At 42.5% G+C, this 17401-nt stretch overlaps 1 pseudogene across 1 annotated transcript in view; it reads right to left on the reverse strand.

The window, feature by feature from the left end:
* Positions 1–367: 367 nt before the first annotated feature.
* LOC308296519 (peroxisomal carnitine O-octanoyltransferase-like) overlaps positions 368–17401 on the reverse strand; it is a 34470-nt pseudogene continuing 17436 nt past the window's right edge. Inside the window, exons 8-16 of the transcript XR_013963374.1 lie at positions 17074–17175; positions 15352–15435; positions 13925–14032; positions 11137–11267; positions 10332–10455; positions 8993–9071; positions 4175–4268; positions 3568–3687; positions 368–1382 (exon numbers count right to left, since the gene is read on the reverse strand). The product of XR_013963374.1 is annotated as a peroxisomal carnitine O-octanoyltransferase-like (transcript). The remainder of the gene's footprint in view (positions 1383–3567; positions 3688–4174; positions 4269–8992; positions 9072–10331; positions 10456–11136; positions 11268–13924; positions 14033–15351; positions 15436–17073; positions 17176–17401) is intronic.

Here is a 17401-nt window from a genome sequence, read left to right on the forward strand (position 1 = left end):
TTAGCAATTCTTTTTCTTAGTTTTATTCAAGTTCCCACTTTGAGAAACAAGGTCAGGACAGTCACACCATATGAGTTTTGCCATGTTTGGTTGAAAATTCTGAAGAAATGAGGAATGAAATGTTTTAATCTTGAGTAAGTTCACATAAAGCTTAATGTCCTGCACAATATTCAGAAGGTTTTTGACAAATATATTTTTTATTTATACATGTTTAACACAGAGGACAGCGAAAACGTTACGTCACGTCACCCACGTCCAAGGTGTTACTCTACAAACAATAAAATCCAAGCTTTTCTGTAAAGAAATTGCCAACCTATACAGCAAATGTGACAAATTACAGAACACATGATGTATTGAAATGCATAGCTTTTATTTTTCCGATTTAAGTGTTTTATAAACATGAACAGGAAATCCGGAATGTCTAGTGCATAAATAAATGTGCCATTTCTATTTTTTTACTTTTTTGAAATTATCCTCTGCTTACGTGTGCAAATTAATTGTTTTATTTGTAGTGTTTAAGTGCATGCTTTCAGGTAAAGCTAGTTGTCAAGTCTGACCAAAAAGCCTTACTTCAGGTCCCTGTCCATGTCTCTAATCCTCACAAAACATCTCTATTCAGTATGTACATTAATAATCAATCAATGATTGTTATTCCTGAGGCAGTCAGTTACAGCTGTGAGGTGTTTTCTATAGGGCAGTGGTTCTCAACCTTTTCAGGCCGCGACCCCCAAAATAATCATATTTTAACTGGGGACCCCCCACCCTGACGAGCACTAAGAGTTGAGACATTACATTTTGTATAGCGCGGTTCTATTGTGAAAATAGCATTGCGAGGCGCTGTGAACATGTGTATTGGCTATTTTCACAATTTCGGCCTTTCCATATAAAAGAATAGAAAGGGATGTAAACAAAGTAAGCCTGAAAACAGCCAAAATGATTATTTTATCATTATTTTTCGCTTTTTGTGGTCATTTTTGAGAAGAAACACATATGAAGCTTAATTTTTTTATAACATATTTTCGAAACATTATTTGTATTTTAGCATCCGTTTTTCAAGAAAAAGTTGACTATATCTCCTTTAATTTGTCATTTTAGAAGAATTAACTAATTCCCTGCCATATCCCGGGTTTCCCGAGTTATATCCTATAGTCCTTAAATTGTCACTTTAGAAATGTGCAGATACCCTCTATCCACTTAAACTTTAACTTGGTTTGTTTACTGTTGAGAGAGAAAACAATGTTGCACATTAAGTTAATCATCTGAGGACCCCACAAGTGGAGAACCACTGCTATAGGGGTTCAGTAACATTACACAGGTTCTGGTAGAACTGCTCTGCGTCTGTCTGTGGGTGTGATTTCCATGCCATCACAGAAGCCACCATCCTGCAATCAAAGAAAGAGAAAATTACATATTTGCTCAGTCAGTTCTACTATGTTCTGAATCTAAAGCTTAACACCACTTTCAACGTGGTCAAACAGGAGATCTACAAACTGACACGTTGTAAGCATCAGTCCCATCCCAGCAAGCATGTTCAGGACCTGGACCATCATTGATGTTTCGATTGGGGCCAGATCAAGTCAAACCATGACTAGTCAGATCTGGCAAAGAATATCACCTGATTTCAACCAACAGAAAAGAAAAAAAAAAAGAAAAAAAAAGAAAAAAAAAATATATATATTTTTTTTCTAAAGATGTCAAAATGACCTGAGATCAGAGAGATGCTTTTCTCTGTTTGTGTGTTCGCTCCCTCGTTTAGCTGATTGAGAAAATGTGTGTTCATGTGTGTCCATTCTAGTGGATGGACACTTTTTTTCATTCAAACAGCTCTATCTCTGGAACCATTTGTCCGATTGCCATAATTCTTTTTGCCACTGAATCACAACAACTGTGTCTGTTTCTGTGGGGAAAAAAATTATAAAAAAAAAATCTTTTTTTTTTCATTGCATAGTAAAGAAAAACATACAAAATCTCGGCACAGCTACCTTGGAGCCATTTTGGCATCTGGCACAGAATGAGTCAGGGAGGGTCCGATCGAGGCCAGATAAATATCATAACTAGTCAAGATATGTCCCAGAATATTACATGCTCATATTTCGACTAACATTACAAACAATAACAATAATCCTATAGTCCATATGACGTCCTGGTAATGACGTCAAGGTCATCCCCATATATGGGATGTGATCTGGCCTAGTCCGTATCTCAGCGACGGACAGACGCGGTAACAATTTTTCTTTTCCGTGTGAAAACCTTGACCGATATCACAACATGGTGAATTTCCACAACATGGACAAGATAGTGGCTTCCGTGGGTTTGACTTCAGAATGAAGTGCAGTCAATGGCGGCACACAGTATCTAAATAATGAATTATTGCGTCCGAAGGTCGCATATACTCTGGAAAACCGTGTCGCTTGAGTGACCTTCCTTCCTTCCTTCCGTAACCTTCCTTCTGTAACCTTCCTTCTGTAAGGGAGTGATGTCAGTGTGATGTCAGGAAATGTCACGAAATGTGGATAACACTATATATGGAGATAGTCCAGTCCATCATGTCATATGGGACTACCGTCATAGACAGTAGCCAAAAGAGAAGGATAAACAAGATTAAGAAAGACAAAATAAGAGAAGGAAAAAAAAAGAAAAAAAAGGAGGAGGAGGATAAAGATACCAAAAGGAGAGAGAAGAAAGGGTGGATGAGGTACAATGTGTCTCAGAAAAGAAAATGTAACAAGGAGGTGGCAACGGGGCGGCTAGATAAAGTTATTAGGCCTGGATCCGACTTTAAGTCGACGCACAGGATTCCAGAAGTGTAGCGCTTATTCGCTCTTGTATCAAACTGGTACTCGAAACGTTCTTAGAATTTAATATATATTTTCTAAAGTAAATATGGGGGCGGCTGTGAAAAAAAGAGAAGAATAAAAAAGAAAAAAAGGAGGAGGAGGATAAAGATACCAAAAGGAGAGAGAAGAAAGGGTGGATGAGGTACAATGTGCGGTATCCTCCTTGTCAAGCTCGACGTTGGGCATTTGGACCTATACATGGAGCGAACCTGTTTGGCCTAAACATGGAGATGTGGTAAGGAATGACTCATATATGGGCATAAAAAGTATGTCATGTGACATCACTTCCTGTACAGACAGTCAGACAGACAGCCATTGACTCCGGCCTAACAATGGCTACTGTCTATGACGGTAGTCCCATATGACATAATGGACTGGACTATCTCCATATATAGTGTTCTCCACATCTCCATGTTTAGGCCCTATCGCTCACACCCTAGGTGGGGTTGGCGATAGGGCCTTTCTGTGTGGAGTTTGCATGTTCTCCCCGTGTCTCCTAGGGTTGATACCCTCACAAAAACATGAACAAACTCCCCCCAGAATGACAACAACTAGAATCGTCAGAGAAACGCTGTGGTTGGCCAGATAGTCAAGAATTGGCGCATGTCAACCTGAGGTCGCATTCCACCCTCAGGTGTCTTACTAGTACTGTACATAAAGTATAGAAAGTGTTAACATAGGTTCCAAGAGATGATGAAAAAATGTATAATAATAAAATCTGTCCACCCACCTGTCGTCTGTGATACGGTAGAAGACACCGTAGCCGTGGTGCACCATGGGAGCTCCAGCGCCCAGGACTGTAGTGTGACCCACAAGACTGGAGGACAGCACAAAGTTACCCCCTCCACCACTGGGGAAAAAACAAAGAAAACATGTCACATGCATAGTTTAAAGCAGGGGTCTTAAACGTTTTTCAGGTCAAGGACCCCTTAGCTGACGATGAGATGAAGCAGGAACCCCCAGTACATATTGGGTGCGTTCGGAAATGCACACCGGAACGCACCCAATGTATGAAATTGTGTTGCAGATGAAACTTTTTCACAGATTTCATAGACTTGTGTAGCGTTGTGTTGGATTCATGTGTATCTTCAGACAGTCAACCACTTAAACCCTCAATTATTAAAAAAAACAAAACCCTGTACTGGTCTGCTCTTTCCTCTTTGCCAAAAAATAGACGATCTACAAGCCCACAATGCCTAGATGCTTGTAGATGGCTATAAAACAATGAAAAGACTAATTGACGCCTTATAGCGGCCAATGTGTTAATTTTAACAGAAAGTTCACCTAAATGTTTTACTCAAGTGCAGTGACTCAGTAATGTATTTTCCACCACTGACCTCTTGGCGTACAGCGGGTCCAGGAACAGATCTGGCACAGGAAGTCCCTCCTCCATGGCAATCAGGGACAGGCCAAGCAGGTGTCTGTCAAACCCTGGGAACATCAACCAACAGAACGCAAGATTACTATATGAGTGGGGCGCCCGATGGCCTACTGGTCCAGGCACATACCACTTAGGCATGGATGCCTGGCGGCGTCGCAGGTTCGATTCCCGATCCGGACGACCTTTGCCGCATGCCACTCCCCATCTCTACCCCCGTTTCCTGTCAATCTACTGTCCTATCAATAAAGGCATAAAAGCCCAAAAAAAAGATTACTATATGAGCGACGTCATCCCTTTCTCACTGAACCGTTTGCCACAAATATCGTTGCTGTTGGGTGGAAACCTTATTTATTATTATTATTTTTATTTTTAACTTTTTAACACTTTGAGTGCCAGGGCGTCATATGACGTCAGACACGCACTTGGCAATGATGCCAGAAAATAATATTGGCGTCATATGACGCCAGATGCTTTTTTTTCATATTACAGTAGTACAGTGTTGGATCTATGCGGTAACCAAGATACAGCCCTTTTGGACGATGGGACGGTCGTCATGCATGACAATTCAGTGGCGTCAGTTCAGAACAAGCTAAGGTATGGCAACATGACTGGTGTCTGGTGAAGACACCAGTCATGTTGCCATACCTTAGCAACAGGCACGATGAAAAGTACATTTTTATTATTTCCCCCTGTCAAGGTATGGCAGCTGCATACCCCTGCCATACCCAATTGACGCCCCTGCATGACATCACACGCTTATGTGACCAAATTCAAGCATGCTGATTGGCCGGTTCCCCCCAGAAACAAGGGTCTCAAAGAGTTCAGTGACTTTTACCGTCCGGACACACAGCAATCAGAGGGAGAGAGAGATATATTGAGAGAATGAGCTAGAATTAGTTATAAAATCATTAGATGTAGTATTATTTAGAGAGATAGAGATAGAGAGAGAGATCGGAAGGTAGAGGTTTTACCTAGGAGGAGTGGGGGAAGGGAAGGGCTAGTTTCTTTGTAGGTTGGGGGCGTCCATTTTGTAAAAAAAGAAAACGCCGTCCCAGTTACCGGACCGTTGCTCCGCTGATCAGAGAGCAAGTCATGGCCGCACATGGAGACCAAGCAGGCAGCCGAACCATGCCCCGTGGCCGTGGACACCAAGCCCGCAGCTGCCCAGCGCCGCCACCGACCATAATCAAAACCCGAAGCACCAGTTGGACTTTCGTTTGTTGCTGCGCGGCTGCGTTTGGGACTTGACTGAGGCGACGCGTGAGGATGAACGGTGATGCCGTTGAACGCTGATGCCGGCGATTTGAAGAGAATTCTGTGTTTTTGCTGCTGTGTCGGGGGAGCCAAGGAACGTCGCCAGCCATCCACAGTGGACGGAGGAGCTACGGCGGTGATCCGGACCGGAGGCAGGCTGTTTGGAGCAGTGTATCATCTTACGGCGCCCACCGGCTGCACCGATAGGTATGGCCCCGGAGAGCGGAGTTGCAGCGGGCGCTAATACACCCAAATGAGGCCGTGCGTGGACTTAGCCAAGGAGGACGACCCGGTCGCTGCGGTGCTCTGTCTCCCCCTGCCCTGAAGGAAGCACTGCTGAGGTGTGCTGCGATCAGCGAACCGGGTAAGCATTATAAAGCTATGCTTTTTACGTTTCAATATGTTCTATACGTCTGTCTGTCTTTCAATGTTATATGAGATCAGTGCTGTGTTCTGGGGACTCACCGGGGACTACCCTCCACACCTCGCCCGACTTGGGACACCCTCGCAGGCACGGCGCCGCCAGGCGCCGGCCTCTATACCTCCGTGATGGAGGAACAATAAAATATGAACGGCGTCTGCCCTCGTGAACCTTTCAAAGTAGCGTATTTGATAGGGATTATGTACTATAGCGTCTGCCCTGGCCAAACGAATAGTAGCTGATCGTATGCCCTCAAAAAAAGTCTAGAACACACCACTGTATGATATGCATAAAGTGTGTTCCTGTGGAAATGAGCCATGAATCTGTAGGTCTACTCTAATGCAAGCTTGTAATACATTCTTCAATCAATCAATAACCGATGTCAATAAGCCTGACCTGCTATTGTTTTTTTTCCACGTAGGGTGCATTTGGTAATATACAATTCAATTCAAAGGAGCGTTATTGGCATGAGAAAACATACGTTTACATTGCCAAAGCAAGTATCACACATACAATAAAAAAAACAGTTGAAAATATACAGTTGGAGGGGGTACAGCATTGTTCAAACAGAGCTATGTTGCATTGTCATTTTATATATATACAGGGTACAAATAGCAGCATTATTTTCCTCATAGTACATAAAGGTATCAGCTCTGTTTCATACTGTATGTGCAGTAGGTCTAGATGTCAATCCATGGTTTGTAGTAGGTGTATGAAGTTCCTCCAACTTCTTCCAGTAAGAATACATTTCTTTATAGTTTAGTTTTTTATTGTGTGTGTATACCTAGATAGATAGTTTAGTAATACAATCAGTGTGTGTGTGTGTGTGTGTGTGTGTGTGTGTGTGTGTGTGTGTGTGTGTGTGTGTGTGTGTGTGTGTGTGTGTGTGTGACATAATAATCTATCAAATCGATCTCAAATCTGTATCAAATTTGTATCAAAGCAGAGCCTATAGAATTCAGTGGCCACGTATATATACATACATTTGAAATTATTTAGACTAGTGAAAACAGCCGATCTACAAGCACACAACGCCTCGCTTGTAGATCTGCTGTTTTCACTACTTTTGTGAGACAGCCTTTGCTAAAGAACATACAAATTATACAGAAGCACGTTCATTTAGTATTTTGTATTTATTTCTATCATATACAGGGCCCGTGGAGTCTGACTGGATGGAGGAAGGATGGGAGCCCGATCTGCAACCAGACCAATGACAACGCAGAGGACAGTATGATGGCGGAGATAGCGAGAGCGGAGGAGTCAGGCATAGGTCATACACACTGTAGGTTCGCTGCCTGGACCAATGTCACTCTAGGGGAGCTGAAGAACTTTCTGGGACTTCTCTTCCTCACAGCTATCGTTCACAAGCCGGAGATTGCCATGCAGTGGTCAAAAAAACATTGCCATGCCGTACTTTCCCAGAACAATGGCAAGGAACAGGTACCAGGCCATTTTGAGGCACCTGAGGTACACACACACGCACGCGCGCACACACACACACACACACACACACACACACACACACACACACACACACACACACACACACACACACACACACACACACACACACACACACACACACACACACACACACGGTGAACAGTACCATCTTTGACCTTGATTTGTGGTGCCTTTGACTCCTGAATGTTGGCTTGTTGAATGCCTTTTTTTTGACTTTTATATTATTTTATTTATTCTTTACTTGCTGCACATTTATTTTATTTTACTTTTATCCAGTTATATTTTATTTTTGTGAAGTCATATTTGTGATTTTTTTTTTGGAAATATTTGTAAATATTGTTGAACATAAATATGTTCATGCTGGATGTGTGAGGTACTCACCAGGGTTAGGGTTCGATGTTGCCATAAAATAAAAGGTTGACATCGCTTTTCTGACTTTTTGTCTTCCTGACCTTCTAGACCAGGTAAAAACACAGTGAATTCACAGTGCATAGTTCTATCAAAATGTAAGGCAATTTCCACCTTCTGAGTCATTTCATACTTTTTCACTTTGCCCCCTTGAAACTAGACGATGGTACAATATTTTTTTCACTTTTTTTGCAGAAAATAAAGTAGGCATGCTATTCTTTCTGTCAAGGGTACTTGTGTTCCGTTACCATTTACCAATTTGTCGCTATGGCTTCCTAAAGTTTTTTTTCTTTGAACTCAAATATCTCAGAATCTAGATTTCTGAGGTTATTGACTGGTTTGCGCAGTGCGCACTCTCGAGCACCTATCTCCAAAACCGCTCACCGAAATCACTCCAAAAATTTTTTGGTAAAAAAAAAAATCCTCTTTTACCAAACCTCCCATTTTTGTTCCGATGTGAATATCGGATCATTTTCAATATATTCCCTGGAATCGGGGCAGAATGAATGGGACCTAATGGTGGCACTGGTAAGGGACGGGGGCCAGGGGGGGCTGGCACTCAAAGTGTTAAAATTGTGAAAATAGCCGATCTACAAGCACACATAGCTTGGCTTATTTCACTACTGTGCGACACTGTTGTCTTGTGTGATGAAGTACGGCATTCATTTGCAAAAAAAATATATAAAAAGTATACTTGGAGATACAAGGTTTCTGCCCTAGTCCTAGTCCTAATGCATGTATGTCTATTGAAGCAGGTCTCTCCACAATGAAAACCATCATAGCTCGCTGAATTCTCGACCGATCTTCTCGACTGACTACTTCATCTTGCAAAGAATAAGAAAGTAAAAGGTAAAATGCCCAGACTCTAGTGGGGTCCGGGGACCCCCATAATACATCCTTGAGGCAGGAAATCAGTTCAGCATAACTGGGTGGGGCATGCATTCCAAAATCAATGTAACCAGTTTAACCCTATGTAATCATTTGTCTATTCGAAAAACGCCGATCTACAAGCTCATAACGCGTTGCATTGTGGCACGTTGTGGGCTTGTACATAAGCCAATTCAAAATATATTAGAAAAATAATGTTGAAAATATTGTTTTAAATGTACACAAATCCTCTCTTATGGGGATCGAACTAGTTTCAGATGGGGGTCCGTGGCCTATCAGTTTGGGGGTCCTTGACATGAACCAACGCTCTACAGAGACATACAGTAACACATAACTGACCCAGTCCATTGCGGGCTTCAGCCATCAGCTTGTTGTGTTTGTGGACGGCCAGCAGCAGAGCTCTCCTCCTGACATCCATCTGACACAAAGACATCAACACAATGGATCTGTTTTAACAATCATTAGTGTTCATTTAACTCAGAGGGTGTACAAGTGGAACCAAACGGATCCTTACAAGAGTTAAAGATGGGGTGCCATGATTTTCCCCTCTATAAAACATGATTATCTACTATTATGATTATACTAGGAGGAAGAACGTTTCCAAAAAAGTGTACAGAAAGAGTTAAAATGATGTTTTTATGTGGCCACACCCACCAGTTCATTGGTATGCGTGGTTGTCATGGTAGGTGGTGACCCAGCTGAAGTTAGCCACACCCACATGTGTTGGGTGAATGGTAAGAGGGGAGGGGTTGATTCTATGATGTAATAAGTATGGGTGTTTTTGGAACGGCACGTCTGACCCAGCAGGTGGCATCCTCCAGCTAAAAACCCAAATAAAAAGAGAATGCATAATTGCTCATAACAACCACACCAGGGGGTCTAATGAAGTCAACCTCCTAGACACATGAAAACCAGAAAAAGTACAAAACTATGGCACCACCTCTTTAAAGGGATATTTCACTCTCAAACATGTGTGGGGTCATTTTAACGTCCACTCAGGCGTTTGTGTTTCACCCCAGACAGTTCTTATGTTGCTTGATTCAGACATTTGATATTTGGTTCATTGTATCAGACATGGCCCCATCCTATACAAACCCATTGTTAAATCAAACTCCATTTTAACCATGTTAGTTCCTGAAAACACACATCCATGGTTTTGGTGACTGATATTGTCCTTCTAATACATCTAATAATGTTTTTTCAATTACTTTTTTTCATTCATTTTATATAATTATTTTGGTTGAAAAGAAAGAGGCTGCACAGCTCTTCAGTCACAATGCATATCATTTATTTAGATAGACAACATTTTGACTATAACAGCCTTCCTCAGGGTTTTGATATATAATTAAATTAATTAATTCTAAAATCAGTCACCAGAACAATTAAAGGCCAGGTGTTTTCAATGGGTCTATCATGCTTACAATGGGTTTGTATAGGAAGGGGGCATGTTGAGTAAAATGAAAGTCAAAAATCGAAATATTGAATCAAGGGACGTGAAAACTACACATGAAATGTCTGGTCAACCGTTATAGAGCACTGACGTCTGATGTAATTTGGGACCCAGGGAGACATCAACATTCTCTTTTGGGTCTCAAGCTAAATGCTTTGGGAACCACTGCTCTATGCTTCTTTCCTTGTTGCTCTGTCAAAGTTCGCCTTCACAACCCTTGGTACTTACAGTGCAGGTGGGGTCCAGCATGGCCTGGCACCACCTCACAGCCTCCAGGGTGCAAGGCCTCATGGTCTCAGTCCTCCCATGGTAAAACCTACGGGTCATGGCCGTCTCATAGCAGCTTCCAGGTCTGAGAGAAGAAGCAGGGAACGGGTGGTTTATACCATGGTTGGAATTCAATAGAAAATCAATGTCCTTTTATATACTATAATTTATATAGTCATTTTGGGGGTGAACTACTCCTTTAAGATCGGGAAAGCATTTAGATCGTAGCTATTATTTGAACCATTTTAACCACTTTCACCATCCTTTTATACTTTTTGCAGGTCAGTGGCTTTGTGGTTAGAGTGTCTGCCCTGAGACTAGGAGCTCGGGGTCATACCAAAGATAGGCTCTATACTATAGGCTCCTATGGGCCTCATGGCTCGGCAAGGCCTACTTACTATTCAAAAAAGCATATCTAACAAGCTCATAGTGTGTCACTTCATGCCACACATGAAATTTGTGAAAATCTTTGATATATATTATTTTAAAGTGGATATTTTTAACTAAAATCTTAGCTTCTGGGGGTCCCTGGAACAACATTTTGATACACATACAGTAACACATATCATTTTGTGGGCCCTTGACAGGAAAAAGTTTGAGAACCATGCACTGATATAGAAACATGTTTTTTTTTTTTTAAGAAAACTGTTAACATTGTAGAATCTGCCTCATGTCTTAATGGGTTAATGTGCATTGTAAAGCAGATGTATACTAAAAAGACATGAGAAAGGAGCGTTGACAGCAAAGCTACTATACTGTCCAGTACCTTCCATGCATGGTGTAGTAGGCCAGCTGCATGACCAGCTGGATAAAGGTGTCTGGATGGAGCTTCCTCTGAGTGATGGCAGCTCTGCCGAAGTAGGTGAAAGCGTAGCACACAACCTGCAGGTCCTGGCTCTGTTCAAACACACAGAGAAACACTGTCAGGTTCAAGTTACGGATATACTCTCGTTCAGAGTGGATAATGTACTGCAGGCAGTGTCACTAAGGCTTGCCCACCTGCCCAGGTAAATAAAACCTTCGGGCAGGTGAAGTTTGCTTTAAGGTTGCGCGACCGGACAAGTGCTCATTTGAGAGCACTGTTTAGTGCTGTTTTTACTGTTGCTAAACATAAAAATATAAAATAAAAAGTGTAGGTACTGTATTTGGTATTTGGAGGTATTGAGGTATAAGATGTTTTTTATGCACAGCCCCAGAAAGTAATAAAAATCTTACCTATCATTTTATAATGGACACTTTACTTTTCAGGCAAGTGGGCGTGACCTTTGGGCAAGTAGAACATGACCTGTACTTGCCTGACGGGCAAGTACCTTTGAGACCTTAGTGTCAACCCCTGTATTGTATATAGCCTACATAACCGTTCTGAATGCAAGTGGCATTGGTCACATACTGTAGGTCACTCCATATGTTATTTCTAAATTCAACCATTTCATCCACTAGAGGGCAGGATAGGGCAACAAAACAATCACACATGGACTGACATGTGTCTTGCATAGTTCTTATTCACTGTGTAGACGGCCTGGAATTTCATCATTTTATAGACAAGGCCCTTGAGCCCTGGTAATGGTATAAGTTGTTTTGGGGGCACAAAGACCATCACATAAAACAATGATTTGTTTGAGGAGCAGAAGGCCAAACTGAGGCGCCAGAGTGGCATGGCCTCCATGACATTCCTGCCCTGCTATATGTACTGTTTGGCATGTCAGTCTTAGCCTCTCAACAGCTAGCTCTGGTCCATCGCTTTCACCTCCCGCATTGCTCCCGGTGAAGCTCTGACAGACCCGTCGGGAAACGCATGGACTCGAGATTGTCGGCCCCGCCGAGCGCTCAATACTAGTGAAAATAAACAAAACCGTTTCACTACTCACCAAACCAAAGGTCGTTTTGCGCTGTTGAAAGTCTATTCTCTGCGGTGGTGAACCCCTCAGCACCCCACCTACTCTGTAAAATACATTATTTTTGGCATGAAATAAAGTGCATCCAACTCGACCGCCGCTTATTTCCGGGTTGTGAACCATTGTATCTGCGGTGGCCGCTAGGTGGCCTGAGGTGTGTGCGTTTTATTTCATGACAAAAATAATGTATTTTACAGAGTAGGTGGGGTGCTGAGAGGTTTACCACCGCGGAGAATAGACTTTCAACAACGCTAAACTACCTTTGGTTTGGTGAGTAGTGAAACGGTTTTGTTTATTTTCACTAGTATTGCGCGCTCGGCGGGGCCGACAATCTCGAGTCCATGCGTTTCCCGACGGGTCTGTCAGAGCTTCACCGGGAGCAATACGGGAGGTGAAAGCGATGGACCAGAGCTACTCAACAGCCAGACTCTCCAAAAGGAGAGTCTGGGAGTTCTCCATAGACGATGCATTACGTGATGACGTAGTTACTCACTTTGACTGACAGGTCCATTCAGTAGTCATCAGCGCATCAAAACATTGTCGGGAGAACATCAAATACGTCTTTTCCAGACAGAAATTCCAAAGGTGCAAACTGTTGTTCGTTTTTAAGTTATGAGATGCCGTTGATTTCAGATAAAACTTCGCTTAATGCAGCTTTTATTTGCGATTTGTGAACTCGCATCGGACATGGGGTCCGCCATGTTTGTTTACAAAATGCGAGAGCTGTAGCAGCCGCTCGACCAGTCAGGAGCGGTGGGAGGCGGGTTCGCTCGAAATGCAGCCTTTTGATTGGAAATTGAGAACCTAATTCTCATAAAGAGACTCGATGGGAGGGACACCAGACCGAGAAAGGAAGCACATTGGTGATGACGTAACTCGGGATGGCTTGCGAGGCTATGTCAGTCTTGCAGGGATACTGACTCTACAGTTCTAAGTAACAAGAAATCATGTGGAATAAAATGTCGGATACATCAATTTATTATTTCAGAAAACACGCAGAATAAGGACTACGGTCCTTATTCTGCGTGTTTTCATGAAGCCTTTACATGAATACACAGCAGTGATACGTAAGGTACTGCTGTATATATGCAGCTTCTTTTTCAACTTTTGATTATACAACTTTAATTATAATGTGTCCTGGGTCATTGTTCAATTAATTTGCTCAAAACATGCTGGGACACTGCTGGTCTATAGCACATTTTTACCAATTCATTTCCAAAACTTTTCCAGAATATTTAACCCGATTTCCAGGACTATATAACAATAATTCAGCTCAATAACAAGTCGCTTACTCCTATGCGCAATGCCCAAAGACAGGTAGTGTATGCCAGTGGTTCTCAACCTTTTCAGGCTGTGACCCCTGAAATAATCATTATTTGAAGAGAGTTGAGGAATTTTGTATAACACGGTTTTATTGTGAAAATAGCCGATCTACATGCTCACAACGTGAGCATGTAGATCGGCTATTTTCAAAATTTCTGCCTCTAATATTTGACAATTTTGGACAATGTTTAATTTGTCATTTCAGAGGTATTTTCCAGGACCCTTGATCAATTCCAAAACTTTTCCAGCACTGGAAAAAAAAATCTAATTTCAAAATATTTCCAGGAATTTCATGACCGTGGGAACCCTGTTAACACTGTGGACATTGATCCATACCGTGTCCAGGTAATGTTGTTTAGCCTGGCTGATGTCCCTCCTTACTGCGTCGTCCACAGTGAACACCAACTCCTCTGGGGAAGACATGGGCCTCACCGTGTCTGTGCCCTGGGAACACACACACACACACACACACACACACACACACACACACACACACACACACACACACACACACACACACACACACACACACACACACACACACACACAGTTGTACAACAAGTGTAAAGGCCCTTTCCCACTGGGCGCGATAACGATAAAGATAACGATATGTCTGTGTTCAGGGATATTATGACGGCTTTATCGTTGTGGTGTGGACATCCACTTCAACTGAAAACAATATTTGTTATCGCTATCGTTATCGTTATCGGATAGGGGCTTAACCCTTGTTAAGTTCTGTTCGGGTCATTTTGACCCGTTTTACATTTTCAAAAAAAATACTAATAATAAGTTTACATTTTTCCACCTGAAACTCACTGGCATTAAAGATTCTTCTGTGATTAACATTCGCTACACCCATGCTACAGTTGTTCCAATTCCAATACCAGGATAAGAAATGCTTCCGATACTGCCTAAAATGCTGGTATCAGTATTGCCGCAAGTCTATCCACCGATCCGATACCACGGAATTTATCACATTATATCTAATTTACGCCGAACATAATATGGTTTGTTTTGAATGTTCAACCGGACAAGCTTAGTCTGTATCAACTGGAGAGTCTTGCCCATTTCTCAATGCGCTAGACCTCTAGGAGATGGAATGCTGAGGTAGAACGCAACAGCTACCATCAGCTCCCAGTACTTACAGCATGACTTGCCACATCCAAGCTGTGCTACGTGTACGCCTGGTGCTGAAACTTGCCAAACCAACTCGAGCTACGGTTCAGGATAGTGTTTTCATACTCTCGCGTAGCCAGACAACTATTCCACAATCCCTGAATGCTATATAGTCTGGAACGGCAGCTAGGTGAGTATCGGAAGTAGCCACTGCTGCACTGAACTGTAGTCCCATTGGAAACATAACAGAACACAATAGCTCAGACAAAGTCATTCGAGTGGCCTATTCATGTTATGGGTGTATAATTTAAGAAAACGTTTGAAAACATCATGGAAGTAACACCAACAACACCAGACAAAGACGGAATAACGCCCCCAGAAATATTGAAAGGAGACATAACGCTTCCAGTAGGACATGTTATTGCTACTGCACCAAGGGAGCGGTTGCGTCACATCCGCTTTATCTCGCACTCATCATTTCTATTTCCGTTTGCCAGACTCTATGCCGGGAGCATTTGCCCAAATCGCGGAGGCAACAGTCTGGCCTTGCGAGACTAGTGTTTACATAATACTCAATAATGCACTAATACCAAGGGTGAACTGTGGCACATGTAAATATACAACACAAGCTGTGAGTTGGACCTTACCTTCCACAGTCCACCTGTTGCCTTCAGCTGCTTGTCAATATAATCATACAGAGACACCATCACCATGCCGTCATAGGGTGCATGCTGCAAAAATAATGTCACAAAATAGAACAATTTAGTTGAAGTAATATTCAATTCAAATTTCTTTTAAGTGTCAAATCACAACAAGTTATCTCAAGACACTTTACATGTAGAGCAGAGATCCGACATTGTCCCACCCTGTGAAAGCAATTCTGCGCAGGGGCGTCAATTGGGTATGGCAGGGGTATGCAGCTGCCATACCCTGGGAAAATATGCTAAATTTAACAAAATGGTCACTTCAACAAGGTATTGTGGCACATTTACTAACATGCCAAGTTTAGCTGCACTTGAACAACCGTTTCAGGCTGCCATATCCAGCCCAAGAAACTGTAGAAACGGGGGAAAAAAATAAAATGTACTTCTTAAAATAAATGTATCATGCCTGTTGCTAAAGTATGGCAACATGACTGGTGTCTTGCACGCGCGCCTTCGCGTGCAAGACAAATGATGTTGTTGACTTTCTGAAAGTCTGCGGAGACTGAAAACCTATCTGCGATCCACAATGGGACAAGGAAGACTAAACCACCTTACTCTGCTGAACTGTCACACGGAGGCGGCACTGAAACTTGACATGGATGTCATAGCCAACGACTTCATATCCCGTGCACCTATAAGGAGTAGCACCTTCCTCAAGAAGTAAATACATTGTTTTGGTTTTGTTTTGCTGCTTGTAGCCTACTTGTATGCGGTGTTCACTTTATAGGCCTAATAGGCTGTTGCAATAGCGTGGCCATGGTTTTAATACTATTTTGTCTTTCTTTGCATTTTATTTTTTATTACTACTACTTACTATTTTTTATGACTACTGCACGATGCACGAATTCAAGGGCGAGACGGCACAGTGTCTTCTCTAATCAATACAATGCCATGGCATGTCATTAGCTAGTTTTTTGTTTGATACTTTGATACTATGGTGCTTAACTGTTGAAACATGCTGAACTTTCATTGTAAAAATGTACCCAGTGTACTATTGACAAACTGTAAATAAAGTATCCATTTGAGAAAAAAAACGCCCTTTTTTTGCGACGGGGGGGGGGGGGGGGGGGGCGCTCGATGCTTCGGCACCCAGCGGCAGGGACAAAACTCGGCGCCTATGTGTAAACGTGTATGGTGTTACAATATCCAAACTACAAGCTCACAACGCATACTGTACACAAGGGGTCTTCAACAATGTTCAGGCTAATCTATCTCCGCTTAGCGGAGAGAGAGATGAAGCAGGGACCCCCACTGCATATTGTAAAATTATGTTGCAGATTCAACTTTTTCATAGATTTCATAGATAGCTGGGTTCATGTTAATGTGTATTTTCAGACAGTTAACCTTTTAAACCCTAAATATTTAGTCAACTTGACCATTGGCTCTGTACTCTGGTCTTTCCTTTTTTCCCTCCACACCAACTCTCCGAAAATAGCTGATCTACAAGCCGAGGCGTTTTGAGCTTGTAGATCTTCGGGGACCTTTTCCGGCTAATGTTCCCCATCGCACAAAGATTTGACATGGGGTAACTCTGAGGACCCCCTAGGGGTCCCGGACCCCCTGTTGAAGACCCCTGTTGTACACACAAACACACCACATGCGTCAAACACATGCATAGTGTCCATCCGTCCATACATGCACACAGAACACGGATCACGGACTCACGTCACAGTTGCATCCAAATGTACCGTTAGAGAAGCAGAGGCTGTTGAAGGACTTATCTCCCCATCGGATGGTAGGGTCGCCTGTCAGTGATTGGTGGATTATCTGGGGGGAGGGGTCAAAGTTTAACAGTCATACATACAGTCAACACACAAAACTAACTAAAACAAAGTCAGAAGTATTTTCAGTTGTAGTCACAGACTCTTCCTCCAAGAGGTGTTCCTACAACAGTGTAGTTTCTCAGGATATTTGGATGTGATTCATTTTGGTTTAGTTGTAACTTACTTCGATCAATAACTTGAAGCTAAGTCCTAAAAGCCATGGTCAAACC

Source organism: Nannobrachium achirus (assembly GCF_963921795.1).
Source record: "Nannobrachium achirus genome assembly, chromosome: 2".
Classification (NCBI taxonomy): Eukaryota; Metazoa; Chordata; class Actinopteri; order Myctophiformes; family Myctophidae; genus Nannobrachium; species Nannobrachium achirus.